Source organism: Pongo abelii, chromosome 14 (genome assembly GCF_028885655.2).
Source record: "Pongo abelii isolate AG06213 chromosome 14, NHGRI_mPonAbe1-v2.0_pri, whole genome shotgun sequence".
Classification (NCBI taxonomy): Eukaryota; Metazoa; Chordata; class Mammalia; order Primates; family Hominidae; genus Pongo; species Pongo abelii.
In genome coordinates, this window is record NC_071999.2 from 34,609,498 (window position 1) to 34,624,038 (window position 14,541).

Here is a 14,541-nt window from a genome sequence, read left to right on the forward strand (position 1 = left end):
ACCACTCTACTTTCCGATTCTAGGAATTTGACTATTTTAGACATCTATTGACTATTTTAGACATCTCATATAAATAAAATCACATAGTGAAACCCAGACCCCATCCCTAATATTCCTAACACATAGTATTTGTCTTTTTCTGGCTGGCATATTTTACTTAGCATAATGTCTTCACATTGCAGCATGTGTCAGGATTTTCTCCTTTTTTAAGGCTGAATAATATTTCATTGTATGGATACACCGCATTTCATTTATTCATTCATCTGTCAATGGATACGATAGCCCCCCTTTGGCTATTGTGACTAATACTGCTATGAACTTGGGTGTGCAAATATAAGTTTGAGATCCTGCTTTCACTTCTTTCGGATCTGTAGTAATCCCTGCTTACTTGTTCCTTAGGATACATTGCAAGACCCCCAGAGGCTGCCTGAAACTGCAGATAGTACCAAACCCTACTGTGTTTTTTTTCCCTATACATAACATACTTACGATCAAGTTTAATTTATAAATTAGGCACAGTAAGTGATTAACAGCAATAACTCATGACAAAACAGAACAGTTATAACCAATATGTCAGTATTACTACTATGGCACTTTGGGGCCATAATTAAGTATAATAAGGATTAAACACAGCACCACTGAGGTGGCTATTAAGTGACTCATGAATAGGGAGTGTAGACACTGTACAAGGAGAGGATTTATGTCCTGGGTGGGATAGAACTGACCTAGCGGGATTTCATCACACTACTCAAAATGACAAGTGATTTAAAACTTATGAATTGTCTATTTCTGGAATTTCCCATTTAACATTTTCAGACTAAGGTTGACCACGGGTAGCTGAAATTACAGATAAGGTGAAACTACAGTAAAATTGGTACTGAGATTGCTTGATCATATGACAGTTCTATTTTTAAATTTATGGAAACCACCATACTTTTTTTTGTTGTTGTTGTTTTGTTTTGTTTGTTTGTTTTTTTATTGAGATGGAGTCTGGTTCTGTCACCCAGGCTGGAGTGCAGTGGCGCAATCTCGGCTCACTGCAAGCTCCGCCTCCCGGGTTCACGCCATTCTCCTGCCTCAGCCTCCCGAGTAGCTGGGACTACAGGCGCCCGCCATCACTCCCGGCTAATTTTTTTGTATTTTTAGTAGAGACAGGGTTTCACCATGTTAGCCAGGATGGTCTCGATCTCCTGACCTCGTGATCCACCCGCCTCGGCCACCCAAAGTGCTGGGATTACAGGCGTGAGCCACTGCGCCCGGCCATACTGTTATTATTTTATTTTTATTGTTTGAATATTTTACAACAAAAATATATTTATGCATTATTTGTGTAATTAAGGGTAAAGGAAAAAATTAATCTAGACAGATGTAGTTCAAAGGAGACCAAGTACCAACTAAATAGTGGTTTTGGTGACAGCTAGGATAGGCAGGTTTGGTGGTCAGTGGTCTACCAAATGGCCAGTGAACTGAAGGGCTGAATACTAAAGACCAAGCATTTAATTAGCATTACTAATTGTTTTGTTATTCACAAGTATCCACTATCCTTGCCTGTGGGAGGCTTATAAGTCCCCACCTAACAGTGGCCATATGAGTTGCTTTGGCCAATGAACCATGAGCAGGAGAGCCTTTCACCCATTCCAGGGAGATGTTTTAGGAGCAGGGCCATGATTTTCATGTCCTCCTTCCCTTCTGCTGAGTTAACAGCCATGTCCCACACACAGGCTGTGATGGCAGTCTGAGGCCCAAAGGGAAGGTGTGTTCAACAGAGCTGCAGCCAAACTTTGACGCACGTGAAGTGTGAATGAGAAATCGAATTTGGTGATTGAAAACGACTGGACTGGCTGGGGGCGGTGGCTCACGCCTGTAATCCCAGCACATTGGGAGGCCGAGGTGGGTGGATCTCTTGAGCTCAGGAGTTCAAGACCAGCCTAGGCAACATGGTGAAACCTCGTCTCTAAAAAAAAAATACAAAAATTGGCCTGGTGTGGTGGCTCACACCTGTAATCCCAGCACTTTGGGAAGCCGAGACAGGCGGATCCCCTGAGGTCAGGAGTTTGAGACCAGCCTGACCAACATGGAGAAACCCCATCTCTACTAAAAGTACAAAATTAGCCAGGCATGGTGGTGCACGTCTGTAATCCCAGCTACTCGGGAGGCTGAGGCAGAAGAATCACTTGAACCCGGGAGGTGGAGGTTGCAGTGAGCTGAGATCACGCCATTGCACTTCAGCCTGAGCACACAGCGAGACTCCATCTCCAAAAAATAAATAAATAAATAAATAAATAAATAAATAAATAAATAAATAAAAATTAGCCAGGTGTGGTGGTGCGAGCCTGTAGTACCAACTATTTGGGGGGCTGAGGTGGGGGATTGCTTGAACGTGGGAGGTCAAGGCTGCAGTGAGCCAAGATCATGCCCCTGCACTCCAGCCTGGGTGGCAAAGTGTCTCAAAAAAAAAAATTATGGACTTATTTTTTGATACCACAGGACACTCTGGTCTGCCTCATGCAAGCTGTCTACTCAGACCTTCTTATCTACATGAGGACCATGAACTCGGAGTGGGAAAAGGGATCCGTAAACCAGAGACCTCCTCCGCTCCAGGAGCTCTCAGTCTTCTGAAGGCAGGTACACATCGCCCCCAGGCCAGGAAAAATTGCCAACACCATAATGTGTCCACATGGCATTCCAGGGATGTGGCCTCACTGCCCATAACTTGGCCTCTCAGAAATTATCCAGAGCCCTGTCAGCCTGAAAGGGACAAAGAGCATTGCCCTGAACACTTCCTGGTATGTTGAACACTCCCTTGTATGATCTTCAGGACAAGCTTCAGACATAGGAGGAATACAAGGGCTATTCTAGAGGAGGCTACACCCCGTTCTCTCCCATCAAAAACCTTCTCATGTTAAGGCAGAGAAGTGGTAGCTCCGTCTCACGAACTGTCTTCCAAAATGCAGTGTTGAGAGAATTGACCAATGTGTGAGGCTAGAAAGGGCAACCAACCCATTGTCTCCAGAGCAATGGCAGGCACAGCGTGTGGCAGCCGCTTCCAGAGTGCCCTCTGTCAGGAGAAGAAGGACAATCAGCTTCGCTCTGGTAGAGCGACATCTCCCTGCTTTGCTTGCAGTTTTACCTGGTTGGCATCAGTCCCATTAAAGGGGAAGGTGAAACTGGGCGCTGAGTTTAGACTCATCCCGTGGAAATGGCTAAAAATTTCCCTTTCTATTCATTTGTTGTCTTAGTATTTTTTTTCTAACCAGAGGACTATGCAAGAAAAGTATTTTAGACAAGCTGTGGCAAAAGAAAAGTGAATCATTACAAGGATTAATCATCACTGGCCAAAAAAAAAAGCCTGATGTTAACTCCATGAAAGCAGGTATGAAATCAAGGGCATCAGGCTCTCCTGGCTAATGTTCTCATTTTTCTGGCCTATCTCCGGCTGGCCTGAAATGGTGACACAATTGCTGAGAAACAATGACAGATCCAAACATGGTGCAAATCCACAGGACTTCCGGTTTTCTGAGATTCTGTGAAACGGACATTTGTTGGAGCAAGTGTCAATTCTCAAATCTCGGTAAAAGCATTCTAAGAATATGGTTTTACTGTCTCTAATGAAATGTACGATGTCAAAGCTGAGGCCTATGAGGTGGGTGTTTTCTCCTGACACTCAATGCCTGTAGGCAGTGGTGGGAGTTCCCCTACGTGCACCAGTCAATTAGCCCTTCCTTAATGAGCATTGTCCAGTCTCCCTTTGAAGACAAGGGTGCTCTAGGGAGGAGAATGGTGCCCGGGTGCAAGGAATTCAGAATTCTGCACTCTGACTTCAGCATTAAGGAATCTTGGGCAAGTCATAGCATCTCTGGCCTCATTTCTTCTGTCTATAAAATGAGGGCAAAATAATTATGGCCCATATATTATATTATCTGATTTGTTAGGACAAATATCATGACCACATCGGCATGAAATGTGGATGAGACTGAGAAGTACATCAGAGACACTTAATCAGGATGGTGAAAGAAGAGAATGATTGGAACTGGAGCAGAAACACCTCACCCCCTGCTCTCCTGGCCAGCCGGTGGGGAGCAAGGGCAGGGAGCAGAGATTGGTGGTGGAGCCATTTTGAAAACATAACTGTTTTCAAACAGTTCAAACATGAAATGTATGGTATATTTGGCTATATCTGTGTTGACTTTTTAGTAAATTACATAATATATGTATGATTCTAGATGCCATATATTATGATTTTAGATAGATAAAGAATATGTTTCAGTTGTTCTTACTTGATGCTTTTATTGGGTTTAAAAATTTTCAAGTTAGAGGAATCCCGTGGATGGTATTAAAGAGAAAAACCTAAACTACATGGGTCTGCTTCTGATATTTTCATTAATGAATTATTTCCAATCTGCATCCTGGTGCCTCAATGTGAGGAGCAGAGCCAATGAGCAGTTCTCTCTTTAAACATGGGGAGATAAGAGGCATCATTCTGGCATAGGTTAGCCGTTCCTTTGCATCTGAACCTTTTCAAATTGACACATAAAGCTGATGCTAGCAGTTAGCAGAGCGCTGCATCCTTGTAAAGAGAATTTTTTTTTTTTTTTTGAGACAGAGTCTCTCTCTGTCACCTGGGCTGGAGTGCAGTGGCCCAATCTTAGCTCACTGCAACCTCCACCTCCTGGGTTCGAGCGATTCTCCTGCCTCAGCCTCGAGAGTAGCTGGGACTACAGGTGCGTGCCACCACGCCCAGCTAATTTTTGTGTTTTTAGTAGAGACGAGGTTTCACCATGTTGGCCAGGATGGCCTCAATCTCTTGACCTTGTGATCCGCTCGCTTCGGCCTCTCAAACTGTTGGAATTACAGGCGTGAGCCACCGAGCCCAGCCCATAAAGAGGATTTCTATGCCATTCTAGGTATGACTACAAACTGAGAGAAAGCACATGCTTTCACACCTGGCACCAACGTACAGGTATATGAACATACTGTGCATTATTTATATTGCATTTTTCCAAGAAAACAAACAATAACAACAAAAACCTGAAGCAATAATTAGGAAAAACAAAAGTGTGTGTATGTGTGTGGGGAGGGATGGGTCATTGTCATTTGGAAAAATCTTAGTGCGTTTCTTATGTATACCCATTTGTGAGCATTCTTTAGCTTATCTACATTAAATCAACTTGGGCTTCAACTCTGCTGGAAAAAGAAGATGAAACACACCTTGTGACCACCAGCAACGGATCTAGGGGGGACAGATTTTTTAATTACATCATTAATTTCCAAAGACACAGCCATTGTTCTTGAACTCACCAAACATAAAAATGCACTAGAGAAAAGGCAATTTCGAGTGCTAATAAAAAGAAAACAAAAGGTTTCATTCACCAGCAGTCTCTGCTTCCTTTGATTTACAGTTTTCAGAAAGCAACAGTGTCATTGAACTACAGGGTCACAGAGCCGCCTCCCGGTGGAACGCTGATTAGATGGCCTTCCCTGACGTACATTCAGTAAATGAGTGGATGACAGCCAACTCCTCATCACCCACCCACAGCGGACCTGGTGATCACGGTGAACGTGTTCACAGGAAGTGGGGCCAATCACCGCATGGCTGGTGTGGGTCTGCTGCACACAGAGCACTTGGCTGATTTTATTTCAGACATCCTCTCAACTGATACCCTCTTGCCAAAGGAAGAAAGCATTACTGCAGATAACACAAAATGGTAATTAATCAGCCCAAGGCTTTCCTTAAATCCCTTCTCTCTACTTCCTGAGAGGCATTTTCTGGAATTTCCATCTGCATCACACAGGACAACTGCTACATTAGTTACTGTGCTGGCCACAGAATGACGAAGAGTAGTTCTCACTTTTCTTGGAATTATGGAGTAGACTCCACAAGGGAGGGGTTCACAGGGCTCTTCACTGTACTGGCCATGTTTTATAGCTTGAGCTGGGTGATGAGAACATGAGCGTCATGTTATTCCCTAGCCCTTTTCTTACATATCTTAAATATAGCATAGCATATTCTTTCTAAGAAAAGTAGACTCAAATATGAGGGCTTTGGGAGCTAATTCAATTCTCATAAATTATTTATGTCCGTATGCCCTTTTTTGCTCCAGACAAGAATTATTTCATGCAATTAAAATTTTCTCCACTCATAGAAGTATTTCTCGCTATCATTTAAATGATAAAGATATACATAAAAAAGAAATAGTAAGAGCAAAGCACTATTTTTTTTTGGCAGGGGGTGGGGGGTGTGATGCCTGTTCCAGCTTCATGCCCCTCATCAAAGATAGCCAATCTCTCTGGGTGAGTGTATCTTCTTCCAGAACATTTTCTACTCCTATAGGTACATATATTTCCACATTGCATTTCCGAACGTAATGTGATTTTTACTCATGCATCTTGTTCATCTTTTCTGGGCATTGATTACCTAAGGTGGGAAAGAAGCAAGGACTAATGTCCTGGGCTAGAAGGGACAGGAATGTTTGGAAGGAAAACTTCCATGATTAGAGAGACAGCTATGATCTTAATGGAAAAATTTTGATGGGAATCACGACGTGTTAAACTTGCTCTAGAATCATGTGCCCAGAGACTTGTGCAAGACATTCCAAGTGCGGGAACAGAAGGGCGACAGTCACCAGCTGGGGTCCTTGGGACCTTTTTGCTAGTTACGCCTGGAGAACCAGCAGGTCTCTTGGCTCGAGGGCTGAGTGCTGAGACAAGGAGCTAAATAAGCCAGGCACAAACGGGTCAGAACTGAGCAATGGAGCTGGTTTTATGATTTAAGCTGACTCCAAAGAGGCTGCACATGTGGTTCGTTTATAACTGAGATGAAGTAGATTTTTCTAAGGGCCATTCGTCTCAGAGCGTCAGGAGTTGGGTGATTCCCGGCTGAGCAGAAGCAGGGTCACATGTGAGGAACAGAGCTGTGGTCCTATGGTCCTGACCTAAAGAAGGGTCCCTTTTTATCCCTTGGGTAGTCATGGACGATATAAGTATCAAATCTTGGCAAGCCTGTCACTTTATGGCTGCTTTGAGACAAAAGCTCTTTTTCTACAACTCCTTGGGAATGAGAATCTCTAGCAGAAAGTGGGACTCATCAGCTGCCCCAGTGCATGCTTGGACACTTGCTGTGTGCAGGCACAGGACACTGAGAGTCAGGCTGCCCCTCGTCAGGCTGTGAGCATCTCCCATCACTTGGTGCTTCCTTACTCTCCCTCCACACCTTTCTTTTCCTTCTTTGTGTGTCTCACATGAAATCCTTTAGTGCAGATTTTTTTTTCTCTTACAATCTTTTAAAATTGGGGATAATAATTCACATGCCATAAAATTCACCATTTTAAAGTATATAATTCGGCCAGGTGTGGTGGCTCATGCCTGTAATCCTAGCACTTTGGGAGGCTGAGACGAGTAGATCACCTGAGGTCATGAGTTCGAGACCAGCCTGACCAACATAGTGAAACCCTTTCTCTACTAAAAATACAAAATGAGCCAGGCATGGTGGTGTGCACCTGTAATCCCAGCTACTCGGGAGGCTGAGGCAGGAGAATCGCTAGAACCCAGGAGGTGGAGGATGCACTACACTCCAGCCTGGGCAACAAGAGTGAAACTCCATCTCAAAAAAAAAAAAAAAAAAAAAGTTTATCTTTCAGAGATCTTAGCATAAACTCATTCCTTCAGCAGAGCCTGCTTTTCTTTTCGGTGCTGCATACTGTTCTCTGCCATGGCTCTTTTGGGGTGCAGTGTTCTTCCTGCATTTGTTTCCCTCTGACAAAGATGAACTAGAACAAAGCAGGAGCTCTGCTTTCCCTCCAGCTGCCTCTGTCCCCGCCTGCAGTTGGCAAGGATGCCCCTGCCTGCAGTCCTACCATTGATTGGCATCTGACTACCCACTGGCTCCCCATATGCTAAGAGCACACTCCAACCTGTCTCATGATATGTGATGGAGGGAGGGCACTGATAATTCATATAGACACCATTGATTTTTGCCATCTTCTCGGTTCCTCTTACTCCCTCTTTTTCCCTAGAGATGCTGTTAGGAAACTAGCTAACAGTCCTTGAAGCCAAACTGAGTTTCTGAATTTATTGCATTCCTAAAATAGTGGGGAAAAAAATCAAGAACTGGGCCTCAAGAAAATCACATACTAGCAAATTATGCTCCTGTCTGATTGTGTTGTAGAAAAAATCAGGTTCTTGTCACACAACCAGGAAAATTTAGACTCAGACACCTTGTAGGGTGAGTAGGGCAGGGTTTATTGGGTGAAAAGGAAAAAAGGAAAGAGGAACTCTCAGCAAAGCGAGAGTCCTGCTGGCAGGCCCCCACCTTACAGATTGAATCCCAGACCACCACACAGGACCCCAAGAGGCCAGGCTCCTCCCCCACTGCAAATAGGGTGAACTTTCCCTGGCTCCATCCCCTTCCCCCAGCACGCAGGTGGGCATTACATAGAGAGCATCAGTCGGGAAAGGGCAGGCTTCATCCAGGACCAGCAGTTCAGTTTTTCAGCCTTCAGGCTGTTTTAGGCTTGAAGGTGGAGTTTTGCTGGGACGTTGACTATCTCCTGTCTCTATCAATAGTGAAGCAGTCTGGCAAATCCACACCTTCAGGGATATGACATGTGTTGAGAAAGGCTATTCTTTGATGTTAAGAAAATAATGGGATGGCTCAAACAAGTGAGTATCTTTCTCCATGAGAATAGAGAGTTCAGGAGACATAGCCAGGGAATATCTGGTATTTGTCTGATTTCACTACACAAAATGATCATCCAATGGCTAGAAATAACTATGGATGTATACAACTTTATGAGAATACAATAAAGAGAATTCCAAACTCACAAAATATTAAGAATTAAGGAGTATTCATTTTCCAAAAACAATGATGCATTTTTGTGCGCTGAAATTTTGTTGTACTGGATGTGGCTGACAGCAAATGGGTCAGAGACTGCAGAGATTTCCGTGCTGATAGTTTTTACACTCGAATATGGATACCTCAGAATGTAGAGTAGGATGAACCCTCAGAAATTCAGGACCATATGATTGTATGATTACCCACAATTATGGGCCAGATCAGAGTGGATTTTTGTATTTTAAATTGATGTTGCTGGAAACTTCCCCCGTAAAAGCTAATGAAAATCATATCTCCTGGAATTCTAGTAAAGTTGAAAGGTGAAGAAAGATGGTAAATTAGCTTGACTAGTTCAGACAGCTGCTTCTCTACCCACGGAACCCTGGAAAACCACCAGGCAGGAGACTTCTGCTCACACAGCCTCATAAATGACAGCATGTTGTGAATCGCCTTCCCCCAGGAGCTTAGGAAAAGCAGAGAGGGCAGGTCCCATCCTAAGCTCATTCAGCAGGTCTTGAGTTGGATAGAAGCCTCTGAAGTTTCCACAAGCTCCCCAATGATTCTGAACCTTGAATACAACACACCAATATTTCAGAACCTCGAATACAATGAAAACAGTTTACATTTGAAATCAAGTAGGCATGAGTTCAGCTTTAGAGTCCTGCACTGGGTGACCTTGAGCAAGTTGCTTCTCTCTGAGTTTCAGTTTTCTCTACATTACCTGCCTTGCAGGGCTATTTCGAGGATTCAGTTAATGGATGCATTAAGTGTTGTTCTCAGCACTTACCACGTCTTGGTTGATTAATAGACATAGCTCCCGTATTAGTCTGCTTGGACTAACTACTGTGACAAAGTACCACGAGTAGGTGCCTCAAACAACCACAATTTATTTTCTCATGGCTCTGGATGATGGGAGTCCAGGATCAAGATGTTGGCAGGGTTGGTTTCTCCTGACACCTCTCTCCTTGGTTTGCAGATGGACACCTTCTTGCTGTGCCTCATGGGCCTTTTCTCTGTGTCCACGTCCCGTGTCTCTTCCTCTTCTTATAAGGGCACCAGTCTTATTGGATTAGGGCCCCATCCTATGACCTCATTTAACCTTAATCATCTCCTTGAAGGCCCTGTCTCCAAATACAGTCACATGGGGGTTAGAGCTTTAGCCTATGAATTGTGGGGGCCACAACTTAGTCCATAACATTTTCCTTCACCCTGTCCTTTTTCCTATTCTCCTTCCCATTCCCATTAGCATCTGCAGTAGTTTATGATTGAAGTATCTTTAACTCAAAAGAATTCTTTTATAATAATTATTTGATAAGAGCTCTGATTGAAGGTAAGAGTGAGGAGGGGGTGGGGGTGTTTTGCTCAAGGCACGGTCTTTGTGGAAAGCCAGATCCCCAAGCCCTCCAAGAGACTCAACTCTTACCTAAAGGATTTGATTACTCTTGCTAGTTCAATTTCTTTTGAACTAGCAAAAGTTTCTTTTGAACTAAAAGAAAATAGAGATGGAGAAGGCACAGAATTCTCCTCTGTCCGAATTCTGAGTCCTTGCATTTCCAGATTTTGAGGGTTGGTTTGTTTTACTCTCTTATGATACATCACAGCAGAGTAAAAGAAAAGTCCTTTCACATTTCCTAAGTGGAAAGCATAACTTTGTTGCATATTATTTCTTGACAGAGTGGTTACTGAGCACCTATTTTTAGAGGCTATAATATTCTGTTTCAAACATGTGAGTCTCTATCCCAGGCATACTGTCTCTGCCTTCCCTGTCCCCAAATGTCTCCTTCGTGGTTGCATGCAAAGTTCCATAAATGCTGGCAGCCTCAGAATAGAATTTGTGATGTGAATTGTGTTCATTCTGATGTTACATGGCAGCACCTTACTGTCTCAGAATCCATCCTTTATATAACCGGCAACGCACTGAAGTGATTCAGTCTATGAATCACAACCACTGCATTGTTCTCTTATTCATATTAGAATGAATTAAGTTTTCTGGCTGACTATGAATTTTACTGCTTTTCTAATTTCTCACCTTCCTTGGCTATTTGTTTTTTCCCTTGAAACTGAAGCAGCCTTCCAGAAATATATGCATTTATCATACATATATTCATATTTCTCTGCTTGATTTAAAATGTGCCACTATGATTACTCTGAATTGTAAATGACAAATTGAATGGAGAAGGCTGGGAAAAGTTACTTATTTATAGTAATGTAATGCATATTTTTCTGTGATAACTTAGGCAGAGATTAAGGCCGAAGGTATGGCATTAATTAAGGCCTAATCTCTGCATAAGTTAGGAGCACTTCAGATGCATTTTCATCTAGACAGTTCTAACCACTCTAGTGGCCTGCAGCAGTTGAAATAACCATACTCTTTGCTCCTCTCATTTCTTGTTTGCCCCATACTTGGGGAAAGGGTTATATGGTTAAATCCTAGAATGTCAGAGCCCAAAGAGCTCTTAGCATCTCTGAATCTAATCTCCCCTCTTTCCCTCAACTTTTAATCAAACCAAAGTCAAACCACATCATTTTCCAGCACCCCCTGCCCCGCTGTGAAGCAGGGTGCAATCTACTGCTCTTGGATTCAGTCGTATGACTTGCTTTGGACAATGGAATGTTAACAGATACAGTGTGAGGAGAATCTTGGAAAATGCTTATGTAATTGGGCTGCCCTCTGGTACTTCCGCTAGTGCAAGCAGAATGTGTCTGGGCTAGCCCATTGATTTCAGGGGGGATAAATGAGACATATGAGCAGTATTGTCAGCAAAGCTTCCTCAGCCCAAGACTAAGGCAGAGCTCCCCAGCTGACCTGCAGATAATTGAGTGAACCAAGCCAAGATCAGCAGAGCCACCTAGCTTAGCCCAGCCCAACCTCGATTCACCAAATTCCAGACAACTCACAGATATGTAAGTTATAAAAATAAATGGTAACCATTTACAAGTCATTAACTTTGGGGAGGCTCATGATGCAGTATTTTTGTGGCAATGGCAAATACATTAAGTTGTGTCACTTGTTTTCTCTTGTCATCTGCCAGATCTCTCTGTTTGGAAAGTTCTTTTCACATTTTGTAATTTATAAGTAATATGTAGGATGATACTTCTAGACTGTGTATATTCATTCACATTTTATTCAATTATTTCAGCAGCTATTCATGATCCTTATCTGAATTAAGTATCACATTGAGAATTGCAAACTGCTGATTTTTCTATTATTCCTTCTGTATTAATCAGCTAAGTGTGCTTTTGTGAAGAACATTTCCTTGCCCACTTTTTATTGTAGTACAAGTAAAAGCTTGTGGGTTCTCTTTTATTCAATAAGTTATAATCCATTACTGTAATCCATTGTTATTAATCCATTATTAATCTTTTTGATGCTCAAATTGTGTCAAGTTTAGCCAGTGGGAGCTCCTTCAAGTCAGCTTTTGGGTCCTTTCCACATGTTCCCTTTAGTCTTTAAGCACTTTCTGCCTTTTGGCAACGTGAGATACCCTCTGTTGCTGGATTTAATTTGCTAGTCTTTTGTTCAGGACTTTTGTATTGGTGTTCATGAGAGAAGCTGATCTGTAGTTTTCTTGTAATGTCCTTTTCGTGTTTTTGTATCAAAGAATTGGCCTCACAATATGAATTGGGTAGTGGTTCCTTCCTCCTCTATTTTCATAGAAGAACTTGTGTAGAATTGGTATTATCTCCTCCTTACATATTTGGTAGAATTCATCAGGGAAGTCACCTAGGACTGGGGTGGCTTTTGTAGAAGGGCCTTGTCCTTCAAATTCTTTCTCGTTGTAGTCTTCATTCGATATTAAGGACTCAGCCCCTGCTCCGTTTTTGCTTGTATTTGCACAGTAAATTTTGTCTGTCATTTTCCTTTTAACCTTTCCCAGTCACTTGGTCTAATAATGTACATTTCGGGCAGTATATGGTTGAATTTTACTTTTTGCAGGTTATAACTTCTTGTGTTCTCTGGGACTTTGGCTTCTCTGTCATTGTCTGAGTTCTGTCTTGAAGTCTCGTCTATGCTCTTCTCAGCCTTGTTCGTTCTTCTAAATATGCATTCCCAGTTGGTGGTCTTTTCCTCTCTATCCCTGACAGCCTCAAATTACCATTAGCTCCACCTGCACATGGCCCCACTGTTACTAGCTTATTCAAAATTAATCTCAGAGCCCATAACAGGGCCCAGCCCACAGGTGGGTATTAATAAAGATTTATTTAATGAATAGTGATAACTATGACATTAATTAGGATCAGATTTATTGGTTAAAAAAACAGAAAACCCAAATATCAGTGGCTTAAAGGGATGATTTATCCCTTCCTTATATAAGAGTCTGTAGGCCTCTAGGCATTTTGTCCAGAGTTTGGTTCTATAAATCCTCAGAGACATAGGCTCCTTCTAAATTATTATTCTGCCATCCTTAGAGTATACATACTTCTCATCCTCATAGTCTAAGATGGCCACAGGATGGAAGAAAGAATGAAGAACCAGCAGAGGTCATGTTCCAGGAATCTGTTAGGGAAGGTTCCTGGAATCTGTCACATACACAGCACTTCGACTTAGGTATCATTAGCCAGAATTTAGTCACATGGCCACACTTTCTATGAGAGAAGCTGGAATGTGTTGTCTTAGTCTGGATAGCAATGTACCCAGCTTAAATTGTATTACAAGAGAAGAGGGGGAAATGATTTCCTGGGGAATCCTTAGCAACTGGAGAAGACTAAAGCCTTGAAGAGGCATAGCATATTTGTGGAAACAACATGAAGTGTGATGGAGCGGGATCATAGCATGAATGAGACAACATGGTAGATTCACTAAAAGGATAGGGAGGGGTTAGACTTAGACAATAAGGCTTAGACTTTAGATATTATCCTGTGGACTATTTTTATCAGTCAAGGTCTTGAGGGAAATAAATGGCACTCTTGAAAGGGGTGAAATGTGTTTAATGAAGGGACTATTTAAAAAGTGGTCAGGATTGAGAAAAATGAACAAGGGATGTGAAGTGCTCCAGGGCCAGCAATAGCAGGAACTGCCAGGACTGCCAGGGCACGTGGACAAGCGGTTACTGGAACCCAACAGGTGTGGTTGTAGGAAATGGGTCTCAGATAAGAGCTGTGCCTTTGGGAAAGGAACACTGTTACTGCAACATATACCCTGAAAGCAGAAATGGTGACATAACTTGCAGGGCCCAGTGCAAAATGAAAACGAAGGCCCCTTGTTCAAAAATTAGTCCGAATTCCAAGATGGCAACAGCAGGCTGTTAAACCAAGTGTGGAGCCTTTCTGAGCATGGGGTCCTATGCAACTGTACAGACTGAGTGACCATGAAGCTGGCTTGCCAGCCAGGGAAGATGCTGGAGGAAAAAACACCCTAAAAGACTCTGTCTTCCAGCCCTCTGACTCTTGCCAATGGCTCCCTTTGCCCATACCCAAGTAGTAGTCAAAATCGAGGAGCCTGATTGAAGCCCTCCATGATGGTCAGGTGCCAGAGGAGAGTAAACAGCGCATCTGGAGGAGCTGGGGAGATCTAGCTCCACTATGGAGGGCCACTAGACATTTTTAAGCCGAATGGCATGCCCAATTTATTTTTAGAAAGAGCTTTTTGGCAGCAGTGTGGAGGACGGACTGCAGAGCCTGGAGGCAGAAAGACCAATTAGGAGGCTATTATGATAGTTCTATAGTTTTTTAAAAAAAAATCACAACTCACAGTAAGAAATTCATTTTAT